Raw genomic sequence first — 14,191 nt, 5'->3', positions numbered from 1 at the left:
ATATGGATGTATTTCTGGTCATGTTTGATTTTTGGAAAACATAAATGGATTTGTCGTAACGAAAGATCAGAAAGACCAATGGGACTGTAGTTTTTAAAAAAAAACACATTAAAGATAAGTCACTTATACAGCTCTATGTTGGAACCTCATACCTTTTTTATTGTCTAGTTCTAGATCCAGATTTTTTAAACAAAGTTTATTCATGGTTTTAGGGGGTAATTTATAACTGCTCCATTTTGCTGTGTCTTCACTGCCTTCCTTGGTAATGTAGAGATGATAGATGGCATGTAAAATAGCCTTTTCTTTCCGGTAAACAAAGAAGTTGTCCTTGCAACTTATGCAATCACTTGTATGTTTGCTTCATTTATTCCAAGATGCATTTGTATATCTGTTTATATATCTGGGTATCTTTAATTCTAAATAGCTTTATAAATATTTAAAGCCATTAACATCTATTTCAACAGGACCATAACTGGTGAAAAGCTAAAGAAGGATTATATTTTTGTTGAAGATTCAATGACCATTAGAGTATTTGGTTCCATCTGCACTGTACATGCTGATTTGTAGGATATATGTAGCTACAGGCCACAGTGAAAAGCAACCTGTCTCCACACTGTGGTGTGCAGCTACACGCATCAGAGAAAGTCTGCCTCCCCACTGCTAGAATCTTCCCCCATGGCAGGAAAAGGCTCAGCAGCAACCTGTGGCAGGAGAAAGCTCCAGCAGTGGGAGCTGCCAGAGACAGCAGGAATAAAATGTTATCCCAACACCTTGTACTACTCGTGTATTTTCAGGATCAGCTTGTTGGTCACACAGGGTAGTTGGTTGTTCATGTGCTACCTGTAAAGCCTGTTGGTATGGTATGGCATGGAGTGCAGTGTATGCATGCTATTTCAAATCCTTCTCTGCAGCATTCCATTCGTGTCATTTCAGGCCAGCCATGGGGCAGTTCGTTACATGCACGTTCCCCAATGGTTTGCAAGGGGAGGTCAGGTATGTCTATATGCTCAGTGATGCTGACACAAACATCAACCTTGCCCAAAGAAGTGGATATTTTTCATAGATGTTCCATGCTAAAGAAGCAACTTCCCGCCGTTAAAAGGTCATGTAGTGCTTTGCCCATTAAATTTCGACTCATTTAAACCTGCTGCCAGCTGGTCCTGCTTGGTTGCACCGGGGACAGTGCGGGGAGCCTTTCCCAACTTCACCACACACACAGGGGAGTCAAGCAGAACTTCTCTGGTATCCCTTCTGACCACCCAGATTAGCACAGTTAGGGCTCCGAGATCCCAAAAAGGCATGACCGGCCAACCTAGTGCCTAGAAACAGACAGAGGATCAGGAGAAATGTATGCTGCACCTTTCTGATGCAGATGTTAGCAGCACTACCCAGTGTGGTCTTCTGTGCTCTCTGGTTACAGCCTACATGGCAAGCAGCGACCCATGGCAGCAAGTCTTAAAGCCCAGGTCCACAGACTTGGGCTCATGCTACAGTGCTAAAAAAATAGCTGTTTGGGCTTGGGCTCTGAAGCCCACCCTCCCATGCTGCCAGGCTTCAGAGCCCAAGCTCTCATGTGAGCCCGAAAGTCTACACATCCATCCAGTCTCTCTAATATCCTGGGACCGACACAGCTAAAACAACAGGGCATCTAGCTAGATATTTCCTTTCAGAAAATACGTTGTTAGTCAGTTCTCATGCCATCCACAGGTTATGAGTGTGGAATATAGATCCTGCTTAGCGACAGGTGAAGCGATTGAGGCTATGTCTACACTACGGACGTTACAGTGGCACAGCTGTAAGATCTCTTGTGTAGCTGCTCTATACCAACGAGAGAGAGCTCTCCTGCTGGGATAATTAAACCACCCCCAACGAGTGGCGGTAGCTATGTTGATGGGAGAGCGTCTCCTACAGACATAGCACATTCCACACTGGCACTTTTGTCAGTGAAACTTTTGTTGGCCAGCGGTGTGTTTTATTCACTCCCCTGGCCGACAGAAGTTTTACCGACAAAAGCGCTAGTGTAGACAGAGCCTCAGATAAAAGATAAATCCTGGCTAAAGTTTCCCATCAAACTGCAACTTCAGTGCAGTTTAATTAAAATGTTTGTCTCCTTCATTTTTAATGTTGTGCATCTCTGCGCTTCCAGCTTACCACAACATGAAATGTCAAAAGCAAGAGACTGTTCTTGCAGGATTTCCAGCCCAATTGGAAGCAGGAAGTGCCAGAAATGTTAAGAGAAAGCCTGTTCTCAGCAGACTGCCAGTCTAATTTTGCAGAACCAAGTGGTTCAGGTAGGTTGAATAAGCTTTGGATGAGTATCCAGACTTCTAGGCACTTATCTGAACTGAACAGCCAAACTGCTCGAGACCAGATGTAAACCCATATTGTGCTTGCTTAGATAGTAGGAGGTTTGGCATGCTTGTATCTTCTTACTTAACAGTTAGCAGCATATTCATTCCAATCACCTAGAAAATAATCTACGATTTGAAAGCAAACTAAATAATGGTATTTTCAGTTAAGAGTAAAACATATCACTTATCTTCAAATATCCCACCTTAAATTAATTTTTTATCAGAGCTGAGTGAATAGTTCATAACAAATATTTTGTTTGATCAATTTCCTGTTTTATTTCCTCATGGAAGAATTGACCTTGAGCAAATAGCAAAATTCCAACGGTTGGTCAGTGTTCAAAATTATTTGCAAATTTCGTTAGTGCATAATTCTGGGTTTTCACATTATTTGTGGATTGTGAATATTGCCAATTTGTGTATTGTTGGTTCATTGTGCAAATCACATACTGTTGTTGTTTTTATGGGATTAGATATTTATATAATTAACCAGTACAGAGCAAACTGTGGAATTTACAATCAAATATATAATTTGAATTTTGTGTAGGCGCAAAATTTGCTTTTTTGGTGAGCATTAGCTATAAAGCATGAACATTTAAATGTTTGTGGAAAGCAAATAACTGTCATGAATATTTGTTTTCAAATTTAAATAACATTTTTTGCTCTCTTTCTCCAGCTATTATTTTGATTGTGTCTTAAGTGTGTATGTATAGTATTGGAGTACATTAGTTTCAGCTATATCTGTAAATTTAGTTGCATTTACCTTACTATACTTTTCTGCAGTGAAATACTTTTAAAGACATGCTTTTTAACAATATACGGCTATGTTGAGCCCTGCTGAGCTGTAGTGTGTGACAACATTTCAGAGAAGAGAGAGAGAGATAGAAGGAGATAAGGGTTATGCTGTCCTTCAGCTGTTTCCTGCTTTCTATCCAAAAGGGCTCTCTTGCCATGTAATCTCAGTTTGTAATAGCACAGCCACGTCAGGGGAGCCGATGAAACTTCCTTTCTTAAATAAATAAATAAATAAATAAAATTCTGTAGGTGGAAGGAAATACAATATGGAGTAGAATGAAATTCAAACCTTAGGTATGCTTTTGGCAATTCCAGAGCCTAGAACTCCTCTATACTGGGTGAACTCTAGGGAAACTGTTGTCAGTTGTTTGGCATAATGGAATACTTGGATTGAAGTTTACAGGATCCAAACACATCTTGCACCTGGTACTTTCTAATCAGCGAGCAGTGCCATTTCTTGTTCTGCAAAATACAAAAAACAAAAACAAAAAAAACCCTCTTAAAAGTGTCAATTAAAAAGTGTGAATGGCATTTATATCGCTTTGTTCTCTTACAGGCCAATAAAGAATTTAAAAATAAAAATTCACTCTGTGTACTAAACACACTTTAGTATGCGACGGTTGGCTTTGATTTATAGATTTTAATTAAAGGTTTTTAATGTTGAATTAAAAAGTGAAATGTTACTGTCTTTGTATTTAAAAAAATAGATTTTGTAGTTAGTTCAGTTCTATAACACAAAATACAGTCTAATGCCTATTTTCTGGTCTAAGGTTGTAACAACAGAATATCACAACAGAATATCCTAAATTCCCATAGTGTGGGTAGACTGTCAAAAATAGTAGGTGCTCAACATTGTGCACACATTTGCACGCCTCATTTGCTTGATCAGTCATTGCTGTTACCTGATTTGAATGTTTTATACCATCACTTACTTAGGCAAAGTAGGCATGCATTGTATATTTTTGCACATGCAGTTGCATAGTCACATTTTTAAAAAATCTGGCCATACTGTGCATTTGTAGTATACAAGAGCATATTCTAACTATCCCATATAATGTAATACAAGGAATTATCTGGGTAGTACTGAAGTTTTAGCTGCTATACTGCCAGGAAGGATTTTCAGCTCCTTAAACTGTGAACGTATCTGATTAAATTACATTATTCTAAAGTGAAAGTTCTCCGTATAACGTATTTTTATACCAAGACTAAAGGCCAGAATTTCAAAGGTTGGGGACCCAACGTCCTGTACCCTCTTTTTTCTCTCCTCCTTAATTTCCAAGGAAGATAAAATAAATAAAAGATGACAGTATATAAATATAAATAAATGAACAGACGTTTGTTTGATTTTTTTACTATTTTTGCAGCATAAGTTGTTGTCTGATACCAGACTCTGGAACATCTAGATGCATAACAGCTATTTGTCTTCTCAAAGAAAAATACATTTTGCAAATCCACCTATATGTAGGTGATGTAATGAATGGAGGCTTACCCTGTTCAAGGTATCTACAAACTATCTCTCAGGTTGTCTCTGCTTGCCTGCCAAAAAATGTTGGAACAGCAAGAAAAATTGCTGATCCTGAACTACCGACTCTGTCCTTGTCACTTTTCTCCTTCATTTCCCTGAACTGGGCACTGTGCCATCTTGCTGATTCTCAGTTTTTCTCTTGGTAAATTGTGCAATTCCATCATCAGTACAAATTTTTGGTATTCATTAGATGATGTCATGATTTCCAGGAGCTGCATATGTTGTATTGCTAGGTGGCGTTTCGTAATGTCTGGATCCCCATCTGCTACCTCCATTTGGAACTTTAAACTCTAAAATGTTATGACATTGTTTCCTTTGCTTCTGGGTGCCAGGTGGATGAAAGCCTTTCCTTGAAGGATGTGCATGTGCCGGGGAAGAGAATAAATAATTTAGAATGGGCACAAGTCCTTATTGCTAAGGATTGGATGTGTCAGTGTTTGGTTACTGAACACCATCCATATGCCAGCTACTTGCTAGAGTATTACTAGAGGATGGTGCTAATTATTTATGGAAAGATGATAACTATTTGGATACTGTTGATTGTTGAATATGATAATCTGTGTTTATTCTGGTAAATTGCACACATTCCTTACGTTGTGTAACTGGTGCTTTTCCATTACTGCCTCTTAGTCCATCACATAGATGCATGTTTTTATTATCTAAGCAAATTTGCCAATATGTATTTTTAATTTTGTCCATGTGAATCGTATTTTCAGTGTACATTGTGTTATGTATATACAGCCAGCATTAGGCACCCACTTTCACTTCTCTTATTTGAATGGGCCCTTTGTCATGTCAGTAGCTTGTTTGGTAAATAAAGTACTAAAGCAGTTTTTCTTTTCTTCCCTCAGATCATCATAATTATCTCCCTCTTCTTAGAGCCCTTTCTTTATCTGACTCTCTCTTTCTCTGTACCTTGTCAAGTATGGTGACCAGATGTCCCGGTTTTATAGGGACAGTCCTGATTTTGGGTTTTTTTTCTTATATAGGCACCTATTATCCCCACCCCCTCTCCTGATTTTTCACACTTGTCCTCTGGTCACCCTATTGTCAAGCCCTGTATTGTCTCTTCAGCTTGAACCAGCTCTCTTCCCTCTCACACCCCACCCTGCTAGCCTGCTTTCTGCTCTCACAGAGAACGTCTTCACAACCAACCTTGACCTCATTCATTTGTTCCTGTTTCTTGGCTATGCTCTCGCCCACTCCTGTGGTGGGATCACTTATTTTGGAGATGCGTTTCCTGATGGACTCGTTGTAATGCAGTGATCGTCTGTATCAGCACCAGTGCACGTTAAACACAATGAGCTAGATCCTTGACCCGTCTACACGTGCTTTATTTAATCCATCTTAACCAGTCCTCTTCTGTAAGGGGACTCCCTGGGAAGCACAGAGGCAACTATATTCCAGCTTCCTTTCCCAGTGAAGAGTGCTTATCTGGGACAAAGGAACACCCCTACATCACAGGGATTCCTAGTATAAAACAAAAGTCAAAATGTTTTGACTTTTATATTTTATATAATATAATAATAGAAATGATAAAGTTGAAATAAAGAGTTTTGACCTTATTAAAACTAAACATTTCAATAATAGTGTGTGCAAGTAGAGACTTTGTATGAAACATTTTGATTTAGTCGAATCAGGATTTTCCAATGGAAAACTGTTACGTCGGAAAAGTTTTAAGCCAGGTCTATCCAAAATCATTTCCCCGCCAGTGGCCCAAATCCTGTTCAGTCACATGGAGTGCAATGCCCCCGGACTTACTGCCCAGTGACAGGGGACAGATTTTAGCCCACATTTTGCTTTTCATGCTCGTGCCAAAAAATAGTTTTCAAAAGGGTGGTGAACTGGAAAAGCTGATGATCTATGGGTTGCAGACAGTGCGAACATTTCAGCACTGACCCATTTCCAACACATCATTTTTAGTGTGTGACATTTCACATCACTTTGCTTTGAGATCTAATGTGACACGACTCATCAATTTAAATAAATGAAAGAGCCCAGCATTTTCCCACGGTGACGACTTCTTATACGCCTTCTGTATGGGAGCATCCTGTAAGGCCTAAGAGCGGGGGTAACATGCGTTACTCTTAGGCCCTGATGTTTCCTATATGATACTCATATAAGTGTATGAATGGTTCCTATAACAAAACATCTCTAAATCATTTTATAATTTATCAGTCACTGCTGAGAAGCCCAAGGGATTTAAGCACAAAGAACAGTTGAATAAGGTCGATTCCTATTAATGGAAAGAGCAATAGTGCTGGAAAACTGAATGTTGGGGTTTTTTTATGAGTCTTTAGGTTTGTGTTAGTCTCACACACATCTCTTTGACGGCAAGCTGATCACTCTGACCCAGGGGGGCCCAGTATTAATAAACTCAGGACTATTTGTACCAACCAGAAAGAAGTTTAAGAGAGGATTGGATATTTGCAATCAGACAGTATTGGTGAAATGCTTATTAATGAATGCATCTTCACAGTATATCACTATAGGGCCAAATTGTCAGTAAGGACTGAAGACTGCAGGATTTTGCCCACAGATTGATACTGTGCTAATAAAACAGCATATCACACAGCCAACCAAGCAACCAACCAAACATCTCCCTTCCCCAGACTTGCACTTAGTGTGTTGTGAAGATATTTGTATTTTAGGGCTAGATCCTGTAGCTAGATCCATCCATTGACTTCAGTGGGGCTTCATGTGAGCACAGCAGTGCACCTACAAACAGCAAATTGCATGATCTAGGCCATTCAGGGCAGGGATTATCTTTTACCTGCACCCATTATGTTGAAGTCAGTGAGGCTACACACAGTGCATAAAGTTAAGCATTTGCAAGACTGGGATCTAACTTTGTACGGAATCCAGCACAGTGGGGCCCCAGTCCCAAATAGAATCTTTGGGAGCTGTCATACTATAAATGTTTACTAGTATTAATAATAATTTGAGGGTCCCGAAGGCCTCTTAACAGGTGAAAGCAAAAGAAAGCACAGGCTTGTTTTTTCATCTACAAGGTTCTATAGGCCTTGCAGAAGTGAATTTTAACTGAAGCTAATTGAACAAAACAGCTTTCCTCACTGAGCATTTTTAAAGAACTAAAAAAAAAAAAAAAAGGCAGAGGATTATCTGTGTGTATGTAATGGGCAAATGGAAAGTGACAATATTTGCCACTTGAAGTTGCCAAGGTGAGAGTGAAATGAAGTGGGGCTGCAAAAGTAAATCAGTGAGTGATAATACCAAAAGAAAAAAAAATACTGATCTTTTTATGGAAACCATTAAAGAGCTGACCCAAACCTTAGTGAAATTAATAGGAGTCTTTGCAAGATATTTCAGTGGGCTTTGGATCAGGCCCTTAATGAAAAGCAGGTGGTCTGTGCCAGTCCCAATGCAGGTCAAACAGCTTAAGCCAGATCCTTGGGCCCATTGGGTTTGCTTTAATCCACCTTAACCCAGTCCCATTCTGTAAGGGGAACCTCCACATGGCATAGAGGCAGCTATATTCCATTAAAAGCAGAACTGGTTTGTAAATGTCTGCGGATCCTCGGTCCTGATCATTTGTTTTGTGGATGCCAACATGAAAAAAAGAAATAAAAAAACAAACACACACCCATCCCCTAATCTTATGTGGTGATGACAATGCTTTGCAATGATACGGTGTCTTTTATCCAGTGATTTCAAGCAATTTACTAAAGTGGGAATTATTAGCCCTCTTTTATAGATGAGAAAACAAAGGCATAAAGAAGAGAGGTGAAATGGTATGGTCACACAGTGAGTCAGTGGCAGAGTTGGGAATAAAACACAAGTGTACTAATGCCCCGGTTCGCTGCTCTAACCATGAGACAGTTCTGCCTTAAGTAATAACCTTCACTACTTGAACTTTCACGTTTTAAACAAAGTTTTAACTGCTAATAACCGATGACTGACATAAACATAAAAACTGGAAGTCTTCTGAAGCCTCCAAATCTTAAAACTCACTTCTGTAAGCTCTTAAAAAGCTGATAAAAGTGAACTGTGCACATATTTTCTTAGCAGAATTGATGAGGTGAGCCAAGGTGCTGCTGTGCCAATAGAATGATCAGTAAGCTGTCTACATATTGCATTGAGCTGCTCAAGATGTAAAAGTGTGATGATGCGCTGGAAAGGTTTTAGTTGGGGGCTGAAGGTGACAGCTAGTGGCGTGTGGGGGGCTAGTGGTGACAGCACATCATCAAAGATCTACAACCTGTCTTGAAAAATGATCCCTCACTCTCACAGATCTTGGGAGAGGGGCCAGTCCTCGCTTACAGACAGCCCCCAACCTGAAGCAAATACTCTCCAGCAACCACACACCACACAACAAAAACACTAACCCAGGAACCTCTCCTTGCAACAAAGCCCGATGCCAACTCTGTCCACATCTTTATTCAAGTGACACCCTCATAGGAACTAATCACACTAGCCGCGCCATCAGGGGCTCGTTCACCTGCACATCTACCAATGTGATCTATGCCATCATGTGCCAGCGATGCTCCTCTGCCATGTACATTGGCCAAACCGGACAGTCTCTACGCAAAAGAATAAATGGACACAAATCTGACATCAGGAATCATAACATTCAAAAACCAGCAGGAGAACACTTCAACCTCTCCAGCCACTCAGTAACAGATTTAAAGGTGGCAATTTTGCAACAGAAAAGCTTCAAAAACAGACTCCAATAAGAAACTGCTGAGCTTGAATTAATATGCAAACTAGATACCATTAACTTGGGTGTGGATAGGGACTGGGAGTAGCTGGGTCATTACACATACTGAATCTGTTTCCCTAAGTTAAGTATCCTCACACCTTCTTGTCAACTGTCTAAATGGGCCATCTTGATTATCACTACTTTTTTTCTCCTGCTGATAATAGTTCATCTTAATTAATTAGCCTTCTACTGCACCTTTTCATGTTCTCTGTAGGTATATATATATATTCTTACTATATGTTCCATTCCATGCATCCAATGAAGTGGGCTGTAGCCCATGAAAGCTTATTCTCAAATAAATTTGTTAGTCTCTAAGGTGCCACAAGTCCTCCCGTTCCTTTTGTACAAAGAGAGAGTAAAGGAGGGGGAGGGGAACAACAACTGGAGGTACATACTGTCATACTGAATTTTGTTGAAATGTGGCTCTATGGCAGGGTGTGCATGGTTTGTAAATTTCAAGTTCAGCTACACAAGACGTTATTCAATTATTTCTACACGTTGGTGGACTTTTCAGTATTTGATCTCGTTTCCTCAGAGCCCGGAACCCAAGGAAAGTCATTCCTGGTCTTTTAACTGGTGGTTGAAATGTAAAACTCAAAAATCAGAATGTGCATTTTCATTAGCCTTGAAATTTGGTTTTGTACTTTTTCCAAAGTTTGTCTTATACCGTTGTTAACTCTGTGAAGGAACTTCAAGGGAGCCCAGAAATCTGACTCTGAAATCTGACTCCTTTTAATAAGACTGCTTGGTTCATAGTCATTACACCATTAAACCAGAGCGTTCTACTCAGTGGGAGCTGCCACAAAAACAGAGCATGAATGCCTAATTGAATTGGAAAACTTACTACTTTGGGCAAGAGTTGAATTGTTTCCATCTTGTTCTGTTTTAATGCTAATTACTTTCTTCTTGTGGTCGTGTAAGGGGGAACTTGTGTATACTTTTAAAGTGCTCCAAAACTTGACATGTACAGGTTAAGAGGTTTGACGTAATTTTACAGGAAAACACCACTCTGAACTCTAAGGTACAGATGTGGGGACCTGCATGAAAACCCCCTAAGCTTATTTTTACCAGCTTAGGTTAAAACTTCCCCAAGGTACAAACTATTTTACCTTTTGCCCTTGAACTTTATTGCTGCCACCACCAAGCGTCTAACAAATATATAACAGGGAAAGAGCCCGCTTGGAAACGTCTTTCCCCCCAAAATCCTCCCCAAACCCTACACCCCCTTTCCTGGGGAAGGCTTGATAAAAATCCTCACCAATTTGCAAAGGTGAACACAGACCCAAACCCTTGGATCTTAAGAACAATGAAAAAACAATCGGGTTCTTAAAAGAAGAAATTTAATTGAAGAAAAAGTAAAAGAATCACCTCTGTAAAAAGCAGGATGGTAATACCTTACAGGGTAATCAGATTCAAAACATAGAGAATCCCTCTAGGCAAAACCTTAAGTTACAAAAAGACACAAAAACAGGAATATACATTCCATTCAGCACAGCTTATTTAATCAGCCATTTAAACAAAACAGAATCTAACACATATCTAGCTAGATTACTTCCGAAGTTCTAAGACTCCATTCCTTTTCTGTTCCCGGCAAAAGCATCACACAGATAGAGAGAACCTTTGTTTCTCTCCCACCCCCCACAGCTTTGAAAGTATCTTGTCTCCTCATTGGTCATTTTGGTCAGGTGCCAGCGAGGTTATCCTAGCTTCTTAACCCTTTACAGGTGAAAGGGTTTTTCCTCTGGCTAGGAGGGATTTTAAAGGTGTTTACTTTTCCCTTTATATTGATGACACGTAATTTTACAGGAAAACATCTTATTCTCTCTAGTTAAAATGCAAAGGCAAAACAGCATTTCATTGTTGGAAAATGTATTGTGTTAGCTTCAGAGGAGGCAAATAAACCCAGCCAAATCCATGTATTTATACAACCTTTGCATTTTAAGCGCAGAATATCAATTGCTGTATCCCTAGATTTTTTTAAATGTTTTATTGCTTGGTTATATAAATAACATAGAAATAATAATAATAATAATAATAATAACATAACATATAAATAACATGCCTTGGCTGTCCAAAGCCATTCCTGTTCTTTCACGTCCTAAATTTATTATTTGATTGTTTGGTTATATTTTTGGTGGGTTGACTGGTAACACATTTGCACAGAGGTGTCTCTTTGCTTTATGTGTAACAGAGAAAACATAAAAATGCACAATCAGGAAGATTTATAGTTGTCCAGAGGAATGACCAGCTTGAAATATGACTTCCTGGTTGCTGAGCTCATTGCCCGAGGAAGACACGCTACTATCCTACAAGCGATTAAATCACATAGTTTTTAAAAAGTATCTGAAATTGAGAGATTATATTGGAGCATAACTGAGTTATTGGTTACGGTTTTTTAGTTTGATATCCATTTTAAGTAGTTTGTTACTTTTTAACTAGACCTCTGAAAAATGCACAGCAGTATTTATACCTCTGAGTTTCTCTTTCTCTGCTAATACTTTTCTTCCCTGACTATTTAGCTACTTTAGATTTACCTCTGAACTGTGTTTAAAAGGGCAGCTTTTGTCTGGAGGCAATAACATCCTGACATCATTGAATCAGTCCTATCTGTGTTTTGTATCTGCAGTGCATTTAGCAACCATTGTGCCAAATTCAGTCCTGTTTTAAACTCCAGTGGAGTGTCACCCCACATACACCCGGACTGATGTTGGCCCATTGTTTGTCATTTAGTGAGGTACAATAAGCAAAGTAAGTTCTTGCAAGAAGGATCACAAGGCACTGGGCTTGAATGGGCTCAGCTTGTACCAAGAGGTGGTGCAGAGTCACATCAGCGCCAGTAGAGCGGAGAGCCTTTCAAAGCTCCAAATACATGGAGGTCCATTACCTACAGGAGATGAAGTTTGCTCTCTGCCTCTTCCTGCATGACTCTATTGGGTAGTCCATGAAGGAGTAGGGGAGCAGGGCTTTGGAGCTGTGCTCCGGTTCCACTCCAGCTCCAGGCAAAAACCTGCAGCTCCACTACTCCGGAGCTGCTCCGCGGGCTCTCCTCCAAAGCCCTGGAGGGGAGGATGGCTTCTCTTCCTCCCTGACCCGCCCCCTTCCACGTGCCATGGTGCAGGGAGCTGGGAAGGAGCAGCCACTGTATTTCACAGACACAGTTGAAGTTGCATGTGTCTCTGCAGTTCTCTGCAGGTCACACATAGGGGAGGGAAGTAGCCCCTTATCTGTCCTCCCTCCTTTGCACAGCCAAACAAAATTTGTCCTACCATGAGAAGACTAACTAGACATTGATTTCCCACCAGAGAATGTATATTTCCCCTATGTCTTTTCTGTGCTTTGCAATGTCATCTCTTAAATATATCATCATATGCTGTTTATTCCGAGATCTTTCCTTTTGGATTACCTTCCTGTAGCACTTTGATATCCATTTGGCGATTTATTAGTCAATGTCCTGTGGGCACAGGCATTATTTTCAGTTTTAGGTCAAGAAAGTATTGTTCCATTAAACTGGGAATCAGTGAATTCTTTTAAAATGATGGGCCAGGTGCTCAGCTGCTGCAAACCACAGTGGAACTATATCTGCTTATATCTGTATGAATCGAGTTGTTCTAATGGACAATTGCAATCTAAATGGCTATATTAACTTACCAAAATGTCTTAGGTAAAATGAAACACTAGATAGAAGGAACAGGGTTGTCTGTAGTGATATAACCTCTTATGCACTATGAGAAGCCTGAAGTCACCTCTCCTAGTTCAGATCTTCTTAAATTCATTCACTTCCTACCTTTAAGCAAGCAGGGGTTGTTTTTTAATTACAGCTGCCTATGGGTCAGATGTAGCTTGGGCTTGAGATTGATTGCGTCCTCCAGAGGGAGCCAAACTGAACAGAGGAAAGTCAGCAGGAGTAAACTCAGGCCAATTAGTTCCCACTCCTATCAGCAATGCTACAGAATATCCATTTTTTATCAGTCAGACTGCAGCTTGCATGAATAGGTCTCATTGACATATAAGATCATTGACATATAAAATCTTCTGATATATTTGGAATATTTTTCCTCTTAGCCTATTGCATGCGCTAAATTTGAGAGGACTGGTTGTAGCAGTGCCCAGGCTAACATTTTTATTCAGAATATTGTGTTAAGTGTTTCACCTGAAACAGTAAATGCATTTTTATGGCATGTTTCACTGTCATGTGAGTGCATACAAGAATCAGCAAATGCTCCAACTAGCAGTCCTATATATTTTCCTGATTTAACAAAGTAAATGATCAAGTTTTCTAAAGATGAATTGAAAGTTTTGTCATGTATCTAAAAGACCATCTAAACCTTCAGGATGAAGACCCTGGTCAACAACTATGCTCCTCTGGCACAATGGAACTCTCAACGATCAGAATAACGCAGATGTGATGGAGTATCCGCATCACACAAGCTCTGAGCAGCTTAACGTAGGCCAGAAGGAGACAATTAACCTTAATGCTGCACCTGCAGGGAAGCCAGGGATTGATGAGCACTAGTAGCAGATGAAGCCCAGCTGGAGGAGGAGCTGGGACAGGAGTATAAAGCCAGGAAGTGAGAGCAGGAAGAGACTGCTGGGAGGAGGTCTGCAGTCACTCTCAAGGGGGACAAGAAGGAGATCCAGGGGGAGCATAAGCCCTGGGGTCCTGCCCTGGACTAGGAAAATTTACAAGAGGCTGAAGTAGCCACATGATGCAGAAGATGCTCCGGTGGTAAATCCAGGGATGGAGAGGCAGGGTAGGAAGGAGCCCAGGGAAACAGCAACCAGGACTGAGACTGAGAAGACCTA

General features: G+C 40.2%; 1 protein-coding gene across 4 annotated transcripts in view; it reads left to right on the top strand.

The window, feature by feature from the left end:
• Window positions 1–14,191, top strand: part of CDH4 (cadherin 4) — a 664,040-nt gene that overhangs the window by 251,535 nt on the left and 398,314 nt on the right. The window lies entirely within an intron of this gene.

Source organism: Lepidochelys kempii, chromosome 13 (assembly GCF_965140285.1).
Source record: "Lepidochelys kempii isolate rLepKem1 chromosome 13, rLepKem1.hap1, whole genome shotgun sequence".
Classification (NCBI taxonomy): Eukaryota; Metazoa; Chordata; order Testudines; family Cheloniidae; genus Lepidochelys; species Lepidochelys kempii.
Note: the sequence above shows the minus strand (reverse complement) of the source record. Positions and strands in the feature narration are given on the sequence as shown.